The 17,257-nt window shown below is 44.4% G+C and overlaps 1 long non-coding RNA gene across 1 annotated transcript in view; it reads right to left on the bottom strand.

Annotated features, from left to right (window-relative positions):
- LOC147677986 (uncharacterized) overlaps positions 1 to 16,940 on the bottom strand; it is a 208,220-nt gene extending 191,280 nt beyond the window's left edge. The window contains exon 1 of the long non-coding RNA XR_015302472.1: positions 16,493 to 16,940. This is a non-coding gene — a long non-coding RNA (uncharacterized LOC147677986). The remainder of the gene's footprint in view (positions 1 to 16,492) is intronic.
- Between the last annotated feature and the right edge of the window lie 317 nt (positions 16,941 to 17,257).

The following is a 17,257-nucleotide window of genomic DNA, read 5'->3' as shown; positions in this document are numbered from 1 at the left end:
ATATGTGTTTGATCAGCTAATATTTCCAAAGGAACATTGGTCAAATTCTACTGAACTAATAAAGAAGGACCTTAACCAAAGTTAAGGCACAAATCTCTTCGGGAATATTTTGCAACACCTCCCAGCGCTCAGAGATACAACAGGAAATATCAATGCACGTGGCAGAGCTCGAGAGCTACGTAGCTGTCAACGCGATGCCCCCTATCCAATCTACCAATCACATGCAGCTTGGCAATGGATCCCAGTCAACTAGTAGAACCAGAGAAACAGCAAAGCTCCAAATCTCACTCATTCCGTAACAACACCTAGCTTCAGGTTTGTATGTAGCAAGACCACCCATGTGCTGCTTGTTGGAATTAGCATTTTCTCTGTACCGTTTTGAGCATGTCCATAATTTGTTGCTCCTCAACCTGGCTTAGTGCCTACCCCATTTGTGTTTATTTTGTCCCTCATGCCCATCCTGCTGTATGTTACTCACAAGTTATCCACTCTACATTCAGAAACTTAGCAGCTCAGATTCGGCAGACCCACTGATTTCCTTTGCGGTCAAGCCTAAAGATCTGATCAGAAAACTAGCACCTTCCCCTGCTCTCATCTTTTGACTTCAGTCCTGTAGACAAAACTCTTCTTCCAGGACATCCAGCGAAGTTGTCCAGGAAAGGGCGGAAGAAGTTAAGGGTGAGTTTCCTATTTGGCCCTCTTTGGTCTGGAAAGGCCTTGGCCCACAACATCGACCCTACACAAACCTCCCATCCAGCTGTGCGCTGTTGGGGCTTTCACTCCCTCCTACCCCAGTAGTCTACTGCCACATAGCACATCTACCCCAAACAGTGTTACTGTTTCCCATGATTCTTCATCGCAGCTGCCCTTAGGTGGGAAAAGAGATCCTTAATATCTTGCGTTTTTGGAAGACGCGTCTTCCCTAGTTTTGCACCTCTGCACTTCCTGGGTGAATCCATAGAGTCCGAATAGCGTGCAGGACCTCCTACAGCTGGTCACATTTGAAAGATGGACCTTCCTTAGAGTCGTAGCTCCAAAGCATCTGGATGAACCTTTAGATCTCTTTTTCTTTAGGTTTGCCACTCCTGGGTTTATCTAAAGACTGATTAGGAGTTTGGCAGAGAGGGTACTCTGTCGCTACTGTGACATAGTATTCTATCACCCGAACCCTTGGTCAGCCGGTCTTATTTAGAGGCGGGCAGATCTTAAGTATTTCAGCAAAGGAGCTTACACCGGTTCGGTTTCTTATATACTTCACCAAAGGCCGGGTGAAGTGCAGGCTTTTGGAGGTTTACATAGTATCCCGTCCGGTCAATTTAGAAAAAAAAAATATTGATCCCTAAACAATGGGAGGAAATTCCCATGGTGTGAAGGTCATTAGATTGAAAAATGTAAATCTTTGTAAAAGTTTGACAGAGGGCAGTCATGTCTGACGGAGATGTCTGTCAAATTTTACAACATTGACAGAAACTGCTGTCACAGTGGGTCCTGCCAATGTTTAGAGGTGCCTTTGGGCTGGTGGACAGCCGTAGATTTGAGGGGCAGAGGTACCGCGGGACACCGTCATCCTGAGGAACATACCTCTGCCCACCAAACTCTAATTCAGCCCCTTGGTTTTTATTGATTACTCCCAACAGCTGGTGAATTTGGTCACTGCAGCTTCCTCATTCCATCTTCCAAAGAATCCCTTCTCCACTGTACCTGGGTGGACCCATTGGTGTTCTTAATGGCTGGGGCTTGGAAGTTCTACGTTCCGTAGCGTTGCATATCTATGAGTCCTACTCATAGACACCTAATGTAGTATAGGTTCTGGTGGTTTTGGAACGCTGCAAATTCCATAGCACTGTCCCCTAAATGCTCTAAGGCGGACCTATAGTGTCATAATATCTGGTGGATTTTGGAAACTGTCTCTTTCATAAGAATACACCGATGCTGTTCCTGGCTAATTCATAGGGTCCTATTATCTCTTGGTTAGGCATATTATCGGGCCACTTTTGGAAGGTGAAGCTGCCTCTACCTAAGCTTACACTTCCACCAGGGTTGTCATACTTCTTATATTTGTGGGTTACTCATAATATCTGATGCTGTTTAGGATCTGCACCTTTCATTTTGTCTCACCTCTGCCACACCTAGGTGAACCGATAGACTCCTTTTGTCTGATTGTCACTCATGATATTAGGTGATGTCAGCTTGCACTTCACTGGAACAATATTTTGTAAATGGCACTTAATAAACTATGGTGTAAATTTATAAGAAAGTCCTGCAGCGCAGCAAGTACCCTTGCTGTGCTGCATGGCAGGGAAAGGGCAGGAATGTGACGTATTTAAAAGAATATGGAGCATTCCGGCCTTTGTCCCTGTGCTGACGCCGTTTTGGCTGCTTGGCGCCAATGCAGACACCCTTGCACCGTCTTAGAAGGGTGCCTTTGTTGCATATAGGATTGTTTTCGTGTAGGAAGGGCGACACGTTCTCCTTTTTTGTGTGCTGCAGAATGCAGAACAATTAGAAAGAGGAAATAAGGAGGAGAAATAAAGATATTTCTCCTCGTTACCTCTCACATGAGAAGGCATACCTTTTTGGTGCATTCCCAGTTCTACCAGCAATGGTAAATTTTGGAAAGCATCAAAATCTATGAGAGTTGCGTGGGAACACCCATACAATACCTTCCCATGGCCGAGTAAAGCCACTCAGGGTCACACAAAGTGGCCTTGCGTGTTTCGAGAAATCGCATTTTGGGTTTGCGTTGCACATGTACCACATTGCGCTGTGCAAACGCCACGCAAACCCCTTTATAAATAGGACCCTATATATATGACAGAAGATATTGTGCATTTCATATTCTGATATACAACCAAAGTGATAGACTCTTTTTAGCCATCGTCCTTTTTAATACCTGGTGCACCACAGTTTAACTTCTGCATTCCTGGGTGTACCCATAAACTCTTAATACCTTTAAGATTTTTGAAGCTGTGTTTGCCATAAGGTTTCTCATCCTTTGCTCTAAGGTTTCACCCCATACCTAATCTGTTGTTTGTCAGCCTTAATACCTCAGGTTCTTAAACGGTATGTCTTCCATTAGACCCAAACACTTCATCAGCTTTGCTTCTACTGCATAACGTGTATGGCAATGACCTTCTTTAGACATGAACATCTCCAATCTGCTCAACACTCCTGTATCTGTTTCTGGTCCTTGGAAAAAAAAAAATTCCCAAAGCCTCTCATTTCCAATTTCCAAGCCCTCTTCCTTGTTCCTCTGTATCTTTCTTTTTATTTTCTTCGCCCAATATCATCCTAACTTTCTATATCTTCATGGCCCAAACTTTCACTTCAACCACTGCTCACTGCCAACTCTATTTCATCTCCTATGCACCCCTCCTTTCATACCCGCATTCTCTTGTCTTACCCTCCTATGTCCCGATTCACAAAGATACTTATGTGCAGTAAAGTTACAAGTGCGGAGTCTCCACACTCATGGCGCAGTCTTTGCGCTCACGGGGGATCAGTGACTTCGGGCGTAATCTCCGTACTGCAGTGCTTGGTGCGGAGATTCCACCCACACTTGTAACTTTACTACCCGTTAGTACCTTCGTGAATCAGGCCTGTAATGTTTCCATTACCATATATCCAAATACCCATTCCATATCATTTTCATGTTCAAACCGCATCTGTTCTGTATCTACCCTTATAGCTGTACAGTTCATGTCTTCCTTCCACCACCATTCAGTCCATACCTGCGCACTGTTCTATGATACACAACACAAGATGTAGACCCTCCTCCTCCTCTCTTCGCCTTTCCTCTACTGTCGATGCCCCATGTACCACCTTCACTTTTATCATGTCAATCTACTCCCCATCCCTCTCCCTTTACATCCGCATCCTCCTTCCCCATCCATACTTTTTTACCCATACACACTTAACCCAGCTACCAGTATCCTTTTTCCCACCAACCTTCGTCACTGACCCAATGAAATCGCTCTTCAGTCCTCTGGTACCTCACTGTGACCCTAATTCAGCTCTCCAGTCTTCTCTTCTCTCACGCACTACCATTAACCACCCACTCTCATGGGGGGCCTTCACTTGTATAGCGGTGGTCTCCCTGGCATACAAGGCCAACCCTGAAAAACACCTCTCTGACTTTAGAGAGGCCACTGTTATCACAGTGATGGCCATGAACACTATGTGGGCTCTATTCCTGGATTGAAGTGACGTCTTCGGAGTATGGCTGTGCTCCCTAGCATCCTGCTGGCATTTAGAAGATACCCCTAGCAGTTGATCCACCATCTTTGGTAGACATCTTTCACACAATCTACCTTTGTGGTGTTTAACCCTACAATGAGGCTGGCATTCCTGTATTAAGTTGGCAATTCTTGGGTTATGGGATCACTCCCTAGCATACAGTTGTCCTTCCTGCCATGTTGCTCCTGCATGGCATTAGAATCACCACTAGCATATCAGTTATTTTGACACACCAGCTTTAGTACATGCCCTCCAAGCATATTGTGCCTTCTTGGCAAACATGATGTTGCCTGCTGTTATATAGGGCCACACTTGATATATGGGGGACATTCCTAATATAAAAAGTCCCTCCCCAAAATCTAATGGCCAGCACTGATATCTGGTACCTAGCTTTGGTAACTGATTTCTAGGCATGGCGTTAAATAGCTGTTCCTAGTATCTGGTGAACATTCCATAAATTAGATGGGGATCTCTGGATTATAATGGTCTTGCCTCACTTCTGGAGCAGATTCCCTGCCATCTGGAGGAGGTGTTCACCTGTTAGTCTGCCCTGACAATCGATTGTCAGGTATTGGCATGTATGGAAATATGTATTCAGTCGGATCGGTTTTAAAGATGCCTAACTGGTATTCAGAACAAATCAAGTGCAGTTTAAAACAGAAAAATAATTTTTTCCCTAAAAATAGTTAATGTACCAAACAGGAAAGCTTGCCCAGAGGGCAAACCCGGTGTATATTAGGAAATGGCAAGCTGATGTTTTGAAAAGCATCATTTATTTGCTAAAACTGAAAGCTGGTTATGGGCAAAATGTATGTTTTTTTCCAGGTAACAGTTAGGTGATGTTTCATTAAAAAACAAGTATTAGCCATAAACAAAAGGCTAGGTGTGTTTTTTCAGAAATAGGTAAGTCGATATTTGGGGGGAAATATATTTATTTTACAAAAACAAAAAAAATTACATTTCAGAGTTTCATTTTTTCTATTAATTGCTTCCAGTCTACCAAGCTGTGGTTTAAGAAATAAAAATGTATGTGTTTATGTACATAAAGCTGGTTAAATCTATATTTCTTTTCAATTTGTTTGTAATAGAACAGCGTCCTCAACATGGAAATGTCCCTGTAGCTATTATGTAGGTATAATTCGGAATTTTAAAGGTTTAACAATTGTGTGCACTATATCTGTGGGAATAAATACTCATTTCCAGTTGTCAAAAAGGAGACCCATGAGGGATTATAAATCATAATAAGTGGGTATCTGAAAATATAAACTTACTAGCGAATTTGAAGAAAGAAAGGATTTAGGCAAAAGGGCAGATAAACTTGAAGACAATATAAAGTTAATTAGGTCGCTCAACCTGTATGTCAAGCGCCACTCTTTATTTTTAGGTTTGGCGTTAGCTAAGACCTTTTGACTTTACTAAAAATTGTATGTATAATATAGAACTTGTAAGTGCTTTAAGCCAGTTCTCTTCATCCATTGGTCAGTTATTGTGTCTTCACCTTTCCCTATGCCTAGTGGACAGCCACTTCAGCCATTGGCTGACTTCACTGTGAGTGACAGCATTCTGCTTTTTCAAAAAGAGCGCTTCTACGCACAAAGTAGTTCTTTCAGTGCAAGAGACCAGTATGGAAATGCGTGCATTTTTAAACCATAAAATACTTCTGCTTTTAGACAATTTTTTTATAGATTGATGAGTGCCCAGCACTGTCCCCAACAATAAAGTGTTGCAAAACCAAAACAGAACAAGCAATGACAAATTCAAAAGGCTGGCAGCCATTTACGGGCCTATTAGGTTTGCCAATGCTTGTTTTCCCATCATCAAAACGTTTTTCTATGCTAACCAAGTCTTTAGCTGGTGGTTTCATCACTTGGCCGACTAAGTCGCACAGCAGGAATAAGCTCACGGTATTAGTGCAGATGGTACCTTAGTTCCTTAAGACTAATAACAACTTCCTTCTCCATATGCTCCGAAATAATTAACACAAAAGCACATCCTCCTTGCGTGCCATATTACAAGGAAAAGTCAGGTCCCTGTTTTTTTGTTAAAACATCCAATTAAGACAAGCTGTTAGCTCACGCTTACGCAAAACGTATATATACATATGGACTGGTAAGTCCCACAAACTAGGTCTGAGATCTGTTCAGGCATTCAAAAATGGCACTTCAAGTAATTGTACATTTCATTCTTCAGTTTCTGCTTCTATTGCTTCATTTTGTTTAGATTTTGTTTCAATATCAGAACAGACAAAAATCCCTCTCACTTGCAATTTGACTGCCGAAAAAGTGGACCCAGTTATAATTTCTGATGAGTTTAGTTGGTGTAGAGCAGAGGTCTACAAACCGATCCTGGAGGGCCGGATCCATGCCAGATTTTTAAAATAACTACATGTATCTCAATGGGGATATCCAAAAAATCTGGCACGGATCCGGCCCTCCAGGACCGGTTTGGAGACCCCTGGTGTAGAGCAAGCTGACTCCTGTGATCTGAAGCTCCTTCCCTTGTTATGGTCAGTAAAACGAGGTGGCCATCCCTTTTTGATTTAAGATGCAAGCGCCTGGAAGGGGCTGGTGGTCCTCTCTCTAAAAATAGAGGGCCACCTTTGCTTTAGAAACTTATTAAAAATTGACTCTTTAAGTTTGTTGAATACATCTCAGGATATATGGGCCTGGTGATTTGTTGATTATGTAGTTACTTTGCTTCCCTGTACCAAGAAGTCCCATGCGGTTTAATTTGCCCTATGCAAACATTTTTACCATAAAATAGCAGAGTGTTTAAACAAACATGGACTAGCTTGCTAAATTTCGTCATGATTTTGCCAGGAAACATGAGCTGATGTATGTTCTCTTTTCAATATCTACTAGAAGGTCAGTTTTGGAAAACTCACTCTTTGACGCACATCTCACTGGAGAATGCTTTGCTCTTTCTGCAGCTAACATAAGACCCAACTCGAGACCATAGAGGGGAAAGATGTTGGAAGGAGCGAGAGCGTCTTTCAAAGCCTTCCCCCATAAATAGCAAGAGGCTTCATGCCCCGGTCCAGGCATTAGATGTCCAATCCATATGCCATGATACTTCCAAACTTGGAACTTTGGGTTAATTTTTTGTAATGCCAGACTTTCATGCCTTTAAACAAACATTATTGTGGAGTTGATTACAAAGTATATTTTATGACCATGTTTCTAATGTAAAAGTGTGTACAATAGTAGAAAAATGCAAGGTGGTGTTAAGGGACAAGCAAGGGATTTATCTCTGCTTTTTTGGCTTTAAAAGCCAAGAAAGCGGAGATAAAATTATCTCACTATCAGCAACAGGGTGCTAACACGCAAATTCGCATGTTAGCACCCTTTTTCTCTACGCTTCCCCTTGCATCTCTAATGAGATGCAAAGGGGGGGTTCCAGAGAAAAGTAATAGGAGAAATGTTGTTAAGCGACATTTCTCCTATTATCAAGGATATCGCTAACCCTGTTAGTGATAAAAAAAAGCAGCGCTAACCGCAGTTAGCACTGCTTTTTTTACACCTGGTATTTTCCTGACTTAGCCATGATATCCTATGGAAGGTGGATATCATGGCTAAATTTGTGAGCCCCTATCATCAAGCTAACGCCAAACTTCGAGAGATTATCGTTGGTTTTCCAGCGATAATCTCTCATTTGGCAGTTAGCGCGAGGATTTTTATCACTTCTCAGATAAGCGTTGCTAATAGCACGCTATCTCAGTGATTAAAATCCACGCTACCCAGCGATAATTATCCTAGCGCTAAGTGCGCTTAGCGATAATTATCGCTGGGGCTTGATAATATGGCCCAAGATATATAAAACCTAACATGCCTGAAAATTCGTGCTGCATGATGGACACTTATTGTTATTTCTTTGTTGCTATGGCTATTCCTTTGTGACTCACAAGGATGCAGTCGCTCAACTTTGTTGTATAGATTTTTATGATATTTAATTATCTTTTCAGCGCACAGCTCTTTCAGATTGCTTCAATGCCAACTCTAACTGCAAAAAGGAACTTTTTGCCATCATCAAAGTATTCACTGCTCCTTCTGCCGCCTTCAGCAACAACTCCCCTTCACAAGACCTTTGCAACAAACTCTAGGAATTTCTCTGCAACAAAATCACCTTTATATATGGTAAATTTGACCCTCAACCAGACCCTGTCACTGTCACAATTCAACTTCCCTTCAATGCCAAATAACACACCCTGACTTTGTGGCCTATTGGCACCACCGTCGAAATCGCTGCTATCATGAAGATTATCCCCTCAGGGCCCCATCTGACCCTTGCCCCCACCTAACCTTGACCAGAGGACCCCTACCAATCAGAAAAACCTTCACCCATCTTCGACCCCTCCATTGACTCACACACGTTCCCGGACACTTGGAAACATGCTATCATGATGCCCCTGTTCAAAAAACCATCCGCTGACCCAACCATTCTTTCCAACTATAGTCCCATTTCCTCCCCACGATACCAGGCAAAGGTCTTGGAGAAACTAATCAACTAATGCCTCACCGACCACCAAAACAACCACCAGCTCCTCAACGCCATGCCGTCTGGATTTAGGCCTAACAATAAAACAGAAACAGCACTCATTGTCACCAGAGACAACAATTTGATGATTCTTGACAGAGAAGATATGACAGCTCTCTTTCTCCTGGACCTTTCCGCAGCATTTGAGGCACTTTCATGCCCCATCCTCATCAGCTGCCTGCACAAGATTGGCAACCAAGGACCTGCTCTCCACGGGATCTGCTCCTTCTTAATAAATAGAAAAAAGCTGTCAGCCTGGCACCTTACTTCTCGGAAGCCCACAAGCTCATCTGCAGAGTGCCTCAAGGTTCATCGCTCAGCCCCACCCTCTTCAAAGCATAGCTGACCAAGACAGACCATACATGGCCTCTGACCAACGTCTTCCGAGGAGACAACATCAACATCCTCTCCCACACCGATGACACGCAACTTATACTCTGCCTCTTGAACAAGACCTCTAACATGAGAAACAAGCTCACCTCCTGCATGACTGATATTGCTAATTAAATTAAAGCGAACTGTTTCAAGCTCAACACTGACAAGAGAGAAGTAGTGATCTTCGAAAAGAGCACCTCTCCATTTTACTCCAGCTGATGGCCAGTCAAACTTGGGCCCACACATACAGTACCCATGCCAGGAACCTCTGAATAATCATTTTCTGCAACCTACACATGACCGCACTAGTTAATTTCGTCACTGCATCCTGCTTCCAGACCCTGGAGATCCTGAGGAAGATCACCAAACGGCTGCCAAGCAACACTAGAAAAACTGTCACTCATACCCTAGTCACCTGTATGTTGGACTACATGAATACCCTCTATGCCAGGGTCACCAAGCAACTCACTAAAAGTTACAAACCACCCAGAACTTGGCAGCCAGACTCATCCTCAACCTCCCATACGGAACAACACCCCACACTTCAGGGAACTACACTAGCTCCAAATACACAAACACACTAATTTCAAACTCCTCACACACACATTCAAGGCACTACACAAGTCAGGCTCACCTACCTGAACAGTCGCATCTCCTTTCATCAATCACCCGGACATCTCAGCTTCAACTCGCACACATCCCATGCATAAACAGAACCAGATCAGGTAGACAAGGGTTCTCTTACATCGCCCCTAAAGTGTGGAACGGCCTCCCACTCCACATCACAGCCTCCTTCTCTGTCCTTGATTTCCACAAGAAGCTGAAGACCTGGTTTTTCATTTAACCAACCTACCACAGGCAGGTCTAGGCACAAACACACACCGGCGCTTTTACAAATACCATAACATAACATCCTCAGCCTCCAGACTTGTTGAAATCTAAGGGGTCTGTCTTCTGTCTGACTGGAGCTGCAGCTCTGCTATCTGAACCTGGAAGATCTGTCCAATGTGAGGTATAGCTCTGCTGTCTATAGCGGGAGATTGCGAGAGGTTCCCATCCTATCTCTTTCTAATATCTCTCACTCATACTGTACTCCTAATAGTGAATAATATTATTCACTATTTGTATAATAAAACCAATTGGCAGGAACCAGGCAAGTGGAGCTCCAAACAGCGTCCATTAGGAAGAACTGCCACTGTCTTCCAGGCACTGATTTTGCCACCTCTGAGGCCAGTGGTCGCAAAAACAGTGCAAGGGATAGCAAATGGCAAGCCAGGGGTCGCAGAAGCAACCCCTGGTTACTCTTAAATGACGTCCATGTTTGGTTCTGGAATATTTCAGAACTGTCGGTAAAACCTATACCCTTTGTACATTCATTAGAATATGGCCTTACATAATGTTTTAGCTCAGGCCTCAAAATTTGTTTGGAGGGTAGGTGGGGAGAACGCTCTTCTGAACTGCACTGCAGGAGCGCATGTTTGCTGGACAAGCTGGATTGCTCAGTGTAGTATGGGAGACACATCCGTGACCTAGAAAGGACTAGCAGCAGGTATCTGGATTCTTGCTTTAAAGACCTTGGACCTTGGATCAGTACCCAGAGAGGTCCAACTTGCCTACTGTTGCTGGGCCTGGAGTTACCAGTTCCAAAAATACCAGACTCTGCCATACAAAGTCTACAAAATGTGGACCTCGCAATTTCGGTGCTGATGGCACCTTCTGTGGCCGGTCCAAGCCCACCCTGCTCTTTTAAAAGCACCCCCATCTATCCCCTTACATGCTGTGCCTGCTCCCCTCACACCCTCCTTCCACACCACGGCCTTCAAACAAAAACCCCGCACAGTTTACTAGCTGCTGTAAGCAGGTGATGAATTGATACCGATTTGAGTAAACTGTTCTCAATTGAAGGGAAAAAGTAAGCAAATGTGGACCCGGCATTGCCTGTTCCATGTGTTATTCCCCATTCCATGGCAAACTACTCAAAACCCCCAATTTAGCTGCAGAGAATCAAGGATGCTTGCCCCTCAGCATCCCTTAACCTAGAATCGGGGAACTCTTAATGAAAGCTAAGTAGACAGGCAATTGTATTTAAGATCGAGACATGGTTTAGTTCACAAACAGCAATAGTTTTCATTCACGTTAGGCTATAGACTTACAAGTATACAGAATGCTCAACAGTTGCCAGACGCATCACGGGGAAACTATGACAGTCGCAGGCTCCAAGCAGCACTCCTGAGTGCTCTATTTTTTTAGAATTACAATTTTTGCTAATGTAAAGGCACTTTCAACCGACTACGTGGATACAATATGAAATTAAGCACGTGAATATGTCTTGCATGAGTGCAATTGCATTTGTCAAGAAGTTTTTTTCCCTTTTTCCTCCACAAAAAAATAAATTTCCAACCTGGAGAAGCTTCTTCCCTGACACGCATATTGATTTGGGGGTTCCTTTACCGTTCCCAACCACTGAATTGTATTTATTCCTGCTTTTGACAGAAGTGAATCTCTGACTTTTACCACAATGGGACTTGGCAGATAAAACATGTACGAATGTTCATAAACATTGCTCATTCCTATCCTTCAAAGAGTCAGGAATGTATCACTCTCAAGGGCTGGGAAATAACCAATTTCAATAGTTGGAATTGGAAAGCATCAAACCCTATCACCAGCGGGAAGGAAGGGAAGGAAAAGGGACTTCTCCAAAGGTTCAGCGACAAAAAAGTTAGGAAGTGCAAAGGAACTTTTGGTATACATTTGCACCTGTACGACGACACACTATGTATAAAAACACGTGTAAGAGCGTTCGCATGTGGGCATTCATACAAAGCTGGATATGTTTCACCCTTCCAGGAGAACTAGTTGAATTCTTTGAGAAATAAAAAAAATCCTAACTCTACACCCAATATGTGGGGGTAGATTCACAATGTCTTTCGTGTGAATCCGGCCTCATGTGGGTAAATCTTTTTATGAGTGTGTAACTGTGTTTTGTGAATAGTAAAAGTGGCTTTAGAAAAAGAGGTTATTTGTGAAAACAAGCTGAACTTACACGTATAAATAGTTTTGTAAAGAAGGCCCAAGAACTCTGGGTCCTATTTCCATTACTGCTAATTTATAGATATGGACAAGATATTCTTCAGATAACTTGTATTTCCCACTTTTCAAGAGCGGTGTACCACACTGTCAATGGAGAGGGCGGCCATGTTTGACCGCGGATGCTAATAGGAAAGTACTGTAAAAAACTGGGAATAATTGGCTTCTCTCCAACCGTCAAAAAGACCTATAGACTGCCATTAGACAACTTTCAAATAACAGGAGGTTATTCCAGTATATCAAATTTAGAAATCTAAACCATTTAGTTTGACTTAGTAGATGATTATGGGTCGGTTGGGATGGGGCAGTATACATTTAGGGCAGGAAATCCTAACATTTTGACCTCTGGGGACACCCCCTTAATCATTACCAGATCCCTGAGACCCCCACTGAGTCAATGAAATCGAGACCACCCCCCCCCCTCTCACCCCCCCCCCCTCTCACCCCCACTGAGTGATTACTGGAACTGAGGGATCCCAGCCTAAGCATTTTCGATTATTTGAACCACAAAGCAATTTTCAAAATATACAGAAACAAGCCTTTAGCAACCAAATATTTACAAATTTGATCTCATTCACAAATATTTTTTTAATAATATATATTTGAATAGGAAGGTTGGAGGTTTTCTAAATTCAATCGACGCAACTCATTGTCCATACCATATTCTGTTTGATGCACTTGAACTGACCCCACCAATCAATCTGAAGACCCTACCTTAATTTTTGCCCTTCAATTTCAAATTTGTTCACATTTACAGAATATTTTAAAATCTTTAATGGTACATTTTGCCTTTTTATTTAAATAAAGTTTATTAACTGTTTATATTATTTCATTTTCTAAGCAGTCGTGGACCCTGTGAGTAGGCTGTGCAGACTCCCGGGTGTCCCCAGACGACAGGTGGAGAACCAATGCTTTAGGGGATAGCACTCCAGCTGACTTCATGCGACCCGATTTTCCCACACCTGAAATTACAAGATGCAGAAACACTGGGTGCCATTTTACTGGGTTCCATTTCACTGGGTGTGATTCCACATCCAGTGAAATCATCATGGATTTCAGGGTAGGGACTAGGAGCGCAGTCATGAAACAGCCCTAATTTGTTTCCTCCTATTACCCGGAGATGCAGGGGACAGATTCGTCCCCCTGCCATCTCTCATTCTGCTGAGGGCATTAATAGAGTGAAACTTACCCTGGTCCAAACTTTGGAGAAAGCCCAGTCTCTATACAGTGAATCTCTCATTAAAAGCAGTAGTACCCGTTGCGTAAATATTAAGAAAATCAGGTCTTTCGATCTTTTTTTTTCCTTGTGGATTTTATCATTGGAAAAAGTAACATTGTTTCTCAAACCAACCATTAATAATATCAAGTGCTCTCTAATAAAAGGGTGCAGAGATTTGATACTTCCATCAGATGATAGCCAGCAGGACTCCTGAAGAGAGGTTCCAAAATAAATGGGGCACGGTGCCTGGAATTGGTGACTGACCAACATCTGAATGTACCTTAATTTACTTGCAACTTATTATGTAACACCTGGTGCATATTTATATTTGGGTTGAGACATTTGGTGCAGATATGCCTCTGGGACAGGGATTTTGGTGCAGTTTTTTGCATGCATTTGGACTTCTGGTGCCGATATCTTAGCTAGGGGCCGGGACACCTGGTACAGCATTACATTGGAGCAGTTTTTTATGCACGTTTTAAAGTCTGGGGTTTGAAGTACAGCTGTCAAGCACAACCACACCTAACAATTTAGGTAGAGCGGGCTCTGGGCGTGCCCCTTTTACCCATTGGCTTTCTTAGACCAGTCTCATACAGTTATTGGCTTGAGACTTTGTCAATCAAGTCTTTGCTCAGACCAATGGAGTATTCATGTCTCACTGAATGCTATTGTCTAAGTGCTCCCTTCTACAGCCACTGGAATGCTTGCATTGGACTTCTCAAGGGCCATCTTTATCCTCGCTGTCCACTGCTGCTGGCTCCCTCCTGTGTCTCTCATCTCTACTTTGCTCACAATGCATGCATGATTGTCGCCCACTTTGGAGCACATGGCACAGGTTTAATTTGGTTGAGATCTCTAGGTCAGATTTTGCGATGGGCAGGGTTGCATAGGGTATGTTTTGCTAGTACGGGGATGGCTGGAGGAGGTTTTTCCAGAGCTGCTGCAAAGGTTGTCTTGGTTTTACACAGATGGACAACTGGTGCAGATTACTTCCTGCGTTGACTTGACCGGTAAATGTTTATACTTGAAATGGAACATTTGGTTCATGGTTTTTCTTGAGTTTGAACAAGTGTGAATAGATTTAGCCTACATTTGGTTGCCTGGTTCAGGGTCTAGCTGAGTGATGATGTCTGAAATAGATGTTTTCAAGTAATCTCATATCAAAAGCAGTCTTTTCTCAGGGATGGTGTGACTGGTGCAAGTGTGGTCTGAGTCATTGTATCTGATGCAGGTCTTTTTCTGACCTGGCCTTTATGGTGCAAGATTTTGCCCATGTTTGGTGGTTCTGGCCAGAGGCAGATTTTATTTGGGTTGCGCATCTGCTGCACTATTTTGTCAGTGATAGCACTTCATGCAAGGTTATTACCTTGGGCTGGAATAGTCTAGGACATAATGACCATGTTTATTAGTCTGTTTCAGATTTTGACTGAGGCTGAGTCATCTGTTGCCTTTTTAGGGTTAGTTTAAAGATGGTTTAGCGGTCTTGCAGCCTCATGTTTACCAGAAAATCAGTCATAAAAATACATACTTCTGCATAATGGGGCTTCTTTTCAGTCCCCTTCATCCATTGGGGTGTACAAGTGTCCTTTACCTGGTACTTCTGCCCACCACAAAATGCAGCATGGGGTACCACAAAATGCAGCATGGGGTACCACAAAATACAGCATGGGGTAGTGGGTCAGCCCATGTACATAATTTGCTTTCTTCATTCTCAGTGATAGCATTTTTTTTGTGTGCACATACAAATCCACCTAAAAAGTAGTCCACCTCTGTGCTAGGGCTGGTGGGTCAATCTCTGCTTTAATTTCAGCTTCATTTCCCTTTTGATGTATTTTTATTATGCCTCTTTTTACTTACTGTTTAGCAAACATATCCACGCTACTGTTAAACTGCAGCTTTTTAACTTTTTCACCTTTAAACTTTGAAATAATTTTTATGTGCTTGGACAAAAAATAAAACCTCATTGGCTTGGCGGATCTTGACCAATTTGGCTTTGCCATTGCTTGTTTTGACATGACAAGCATGACTGGCGTTGGGTGCTGATCTGGACTGATGCATCAGGAGTAGATTTTGTTGAGCTTGATCACCTGGTGGTGCTTTTTTCAGTTTTGAAGTCTGGCGCATGCTGTTATTGTGTTGGCTAATGTAAGAGAAGTTATCTGCTCATCTGTGATTGGGCATCTGGTTCAGGTCTGGGATAGTAGATTTTTTAAACCTGGGACAGCTGATGGTGTTTTTTCAGAGTTTTTAAATCTGTTGAAGGATGTTACTGTACTGAGTAAAGTAGAGTAGTTTGACGGTGATCTGGGGCTAGGGCAGCTGGTGCAGGACTGTGCCTGGACTAATGCATCTGGGGTAGATTATGTTGAGCTGGGACTCCTGGTGGTTATTTTTTCAGAGATTTGAAGTCTGACCAGGATGTTTCTGAGCTGGGTAAACTGGAGCAGTTTTCCGCTGATCTGGGATAGGGATTCTGGGGCAGGTCTGTGCCCGGGGTAGTGCATCTGGTGTAGATGTTGTTGACCTGGGCATCGGTTGCCGGTCTGTGCCTGGCCGGTGTCCTTCGTATAGATTTGCTGAGCTGAGACACCTGCTAGTGGTTAATACCAGAGCTTTGAAATCTGTCTCAGGGTTTTACTGTATTGGGTTATTTAAGTGCAACACCCACCATGGCCGTGGGGCTGAGATCTCTCATGCAGAGAGCGGGAGGGGAGGGGTGGGTTACCCGCCTGAGGTTCCACCAGCAGCAGATATTAGGGCGCGCACGTCCCCTCGGATCAAAAAAAGAAACGCATCAGAAGGAGGAGACGCAAAGTAGGGCGCGCGCAGCAAGTGACCAAAACTGCGCCAGAAACCGGTGGCTGTCTGTGCGAGGACCCCCGAGGCATTAATCTCATTCTCCCGTACTGAAAAAACAGAAAAGTCAAACTCTTTATCCCCCGTGCCCTCCCCGCCTAACTTCCCTTGTCCTACCGATTGTCTGTGCCCCCCCCCCCCCCCCCCCACACGCACGCACGTACCCACAGCGGGGGGTGAACATACCTGTCGCCTTCGTGCTGGTCGTCCCTTGTGGGACGCGTGAAGCTGCTGGCGCGCGGTGCCGGACAGCACCTCTTGTGGCTCGCCTGCAGGGCGTCAGGGGGCGCTGCAGGGGCCAGGCAGGCTCCAGCATGAGGCTGCAAGAGCCGCCCTGGGAGGGGACCCTTCAGCCACCCGTCATCATTGCAACAGCTTCTTTGGGGCTTTGGATTGCGCCTTATTTAATGTGCTCCCAGTGACCGGAAGTACAGGGGTGTGGGGGGCGTGAGACCAGCACGCTCCAGGGTCCGAACCACAGAGCTAAGCGCACCTGTGCCAGGGTGGGGAATGCGAGCACGCGGGTCGTTTCAGGGTGTTCTTGGTATATGACTGCTAGGACTAAGCCTATTTGACAGGATTAAAGGACGGTGCTGTGCAAAGCTTTACAGCCTGACAGACAATGACCAACGTGAGAGCAGCGCCGGGCGGGGGACGTCACTGGCACGGGCTGTCAGGGGCTGGAGACGTCACTGGCTGTCAGGAGCTGGAGACGTCACTGGCACGAGGTGTGAGGGGCTGGGGACGTCACTGGCACGAGGTGTGAGGGGCTGGAGAAGTCACTGGCACGGGGTGTGAGGGGCTGGGGAGGTCACTGGCACGGGGTGTGAGGGGCTGGAGACAGGGGCGGCTCTAGGCTCATGGTGGCCCTGGGCAGGGAGGTAAGGTAGGGGGCCCTGGAAGAGGGGGTCTGGGCGGGGCGGTGTGTGGAGGCCAGAGAAGGGGGGAGGG

Source organism: Lissotriton vulgaris, chromosome 12 (genome assembly GCF_964263255.1).
Source record: "Lissotriton vulgaris chromosome 12, aLisVul1.2, whole genome shotgun sequence".
In the NCBI taxonomy this organism is placed as follows: domain Eukaryota; kingdom Metazoa; phylum Chordata; class Amphibia; order Caudata; family Salamandridae; genus Lissotriton; species Lissotriton vulgaris.
Note: the sequence above shows the minus strand (reverse complement) of the source record. Positions and strands in the feature narration are given on the sequence as shown.